The 3,113-nt window shown below is 45.8% G+C and overlaps 1 non-coding gene across 1 annotated transcript; it reads left to right on the forward strand.

The window, feature by feature from the left end:
• The first annotated feature begins 2,709 nt into the window (after positions 1-2,709).
• trnaa-ugc (transfer RNA alanine (anticodon UGC)) lies at positions 2,710-2,785 on the forward strand. The gene has a single exon. It is a non-coding gene; the product is annotated as a tRNA-Ala (tRNA).
• The last annotated feature ends 328 nt before the right edge of the window (positions 2,786-3,113 follow it).

Genomic DNA, 3,113 nt, shown 5'->3' on the forward strand with positions numbered 1-3,113 from the left:
CCAGCCAACAGCGCCCCCGTGTGGCCGGAAAATGCAACAGGCGTGACAGATATGGTCACAGAGCAGAGGACTGCTGTTTCAAAGACAAAATTTGTCACAAATGCAATAGAAGGGGGTACTTTCAAAGAGCATGCAGAGCAAACTTCAGTCACAACAGAAAAACTGAGAAAATGAAAGGGTCTGTGAATGCACTAGCAGAGAACAGTGGCAGTGATTCAGATGAACGATTAATTAGTACAATGGAGTTAAACAGTGACTTCTCCCAGCAGTAGCATAATATGGGTGACACCAGAAATCGAAGGAAAACCCCTCAAAATGAAGCTGGACACAGGATCTGCAGTGTCTATAATTTCCACAACTGTTTACAATGAGCACTTCAAGGCTATCAAGCTGAAGAACACAAATGTGTTGCTGAAGACCTACTCAGGAGAGAGATTGAGCCCAATGAGGGCGTTGTAGGTCAGAGTGAGTTATGGGGGGCAAACACAGCAGTTACATACACAGCTGTATGTGGTGCCTGGAACTGGCCCCCCATTATTTGGCAGGGAATGGCTTTCAAAAATAAAGCTGAACTGGTGTGATTTGAAAATGCTCCACACGTTCCAGCCCAAAGAGAAAGACACCGACCAAACACTGGAACACTTGCGGAAGAAATACAACACAGTGTTCCAGTGATCAGATGGGAACAGTAAAAGGCTTCACAGCTAAACTTGTACTGAGAGATGACGCAACCCCAAAATTCTGCAAAGCCAGATCTGTTCCATACTCCCTGAGACCAAAGGTGGAAATGGAAATTGAGCGCTTGCAGGATACAGGGATCCTGACGAAAGTGGACAGAACCGAATGGGCCACACCCATAGTTCCTATTGTAAAGAAAAATGTGTCTGTTAGAATGTGTGGGGACTTCAAGGTAACTGTGAATTCAATGTTGCATGTGGACCAATACCCCTTGCCATGTCTCAATGACATCTTTGCTGCACTAGCTGGTGGGAAACATTTCAGTAAAATTAGATTTGAAACAGGTTTACCTGCAGCTACCGGTTGAAGAAAGCTTCAAACAATATCTGACAATAAACACACACAAAGGTCTATTCAGGTATAACCGCCTCGTTTTGGGCATTGCATCGGCCTCAGCCATTTGGCAACGAACTATTGACCAGATTTTGCAAGGAATCCCAGGAACCCAGTGTATCCTGGATGACATGATCATGCAGTGGACATTTTCCATACCACTCAGCTCGAGGCACTACCGGTCATAAGCACAGTTATCAAACGGGAGACAAGGAAAGATGTGACCTTGTCAAAAGTGTTCACCTACACCATGTCAGGATGGCCAGCTACAGGCAGAAAGGAGCTGACTCCGTATTTCCAGCGGAGAAACGAAATTACAACGTACCAAGGATGTTTAAGATGGGGACTCAGAGTCATGATACCCCAGAAATGCCAACATCAGGTTTTGCAGCAACTTCATGAAGGTCATGTTGGAATTGTCAAAATGAAGCTGCTCGCAAGGAGCCACTTCTGGTGGCCGGATCTGGATCAACAGATAGAAAACATGGCAAAGAACTGTAGCGGATGTTAGGAAACCCTTCACATGCCTGCTCCTCTCCCAGTCCACCCATGGGAAAGGCCCACAGAGCCATGGTAGAGAATTCATGTGGACTACCCTGGTCCCTTTGAAAAGCACATGTTTCTGGTTATAGTTGATGCCCATTCCAAATGGCCAGAGGTGTTTTGCACTGACTCCTCCACCTCAGCTTAGACGATAGTGTCTCAGAACAACGTTTGCACGCTTAGGATTGCCGCTGCAGCTGGTAAGTGACAACGCGTAAGCTTTTGTAAGTGACGAGTTTACAAGATTCATGTCAGTAAATGTAATCAAACACTCAACCTCAGCTCCGTACCACCCTGCCACCAATGGGCTGGCAGAAGGCTTTGTGCAAACCCTAAAGCAAGGACTTCGTGCAGCAAAATGAGACGAAGGGACTTTGCAAACAAAACTGGCCAAGTTCCTGGCCTCCTACCGAAACACCCCACATGCCACGACAAATGAAAGCCCAGCCACACTGATGTTCGGGAGGCCTCTCCGCACACAGCTGGACATGAAGCCAAACAGGCATAATGAAGTGCTCTCCGGTGATACTCTCCGGTGGCCGGGAGCGCCATCTCCAAACAGGACAGGAAGTGATGGTGCGAGACTACAGAAGGGGAGGGAAATGAACAAGAGGGACCGTACATACACAAACGGGACCCAGAACTTACCAGGTTCAAGTGAGCCCAGACATAATGTGGCGGCATCACATTAACCAAATGCATTCCACGGAAAACAGCACAACAATCGAGAGAGAACAGGCACAGAGAGCTCCTGAGAGTGACACACAGGGAACTGTAGAGGGCGGTGGAGCAGTAAAGAGACCCCAGGCTGAAAGAAGGGAACGTGTTGATGAAGGTGCTGCTATAGCAGAAGCTATAATGGAACAAGCCCACACTGAGGAAGTTCAGGAGCCTCCAGACAATCCTAGGCGCTACCCAGAACGAAGGCACCGTCCACCAGACAGACTGGACTTATAAATAAACAAACAAAAACTAACTGTTCAAGTTCAAATTAAAAGATGCAAAATAACTACAAGTTCTGGGAAATGATTCAGTTGTGGTTTGGTAAAAGTAACTCTGATTGTATAAGAGAAGGAATGTTATGGGCCCCGTGTGGGCCCCGTGTGGCTCAGTTGGTAGAGCATGGCGCTTGCAACGCCAGGGTTGTGGGTTCGATTCCCACGGGGGGCCAGTACGAAAAAAAAAAAAAAAAAAAAAAAAAAAGTATGAATGTATGTACTTGTAAGTCGCTCTGGATAAGAGCGTCTGCTAAATGACTTAAATGTAAATGTAAATGTAAATGTTCTGTTAATTACTGATGTCCCCTTTAAGAATGGAGAACCATGCGCAGTGTTGTTCTATGTTATTCTGGTACTAACTCGTTTTAGTAAATGTGAAGCTCCAGTTCAATTCTTTGTATTCAGAGTCTTTCTTATTATATAAATAAGTAATAAGAGCTAAGACACTACAGCAACCATTTCCTTTCTCACTCAACGCCACACTTTCCCAAACATCAAAAT

The sequence above is a fragment of the Salvelinus fontinalis genome, chromosome 22, assembly GCF_029448725.1.
Source record: "Salvelinus fontinalis isolate EN_2023a chromosome 22, ASM2944872v1, whole genome shotgun sequence".
Classification (NCBI taxonomy): Eukaryota; Metazoa; Chordata; class Actinopteri; order Salmoniformes; family Salmonidae; genus Salvelinus; species Salvelinus fontinalis.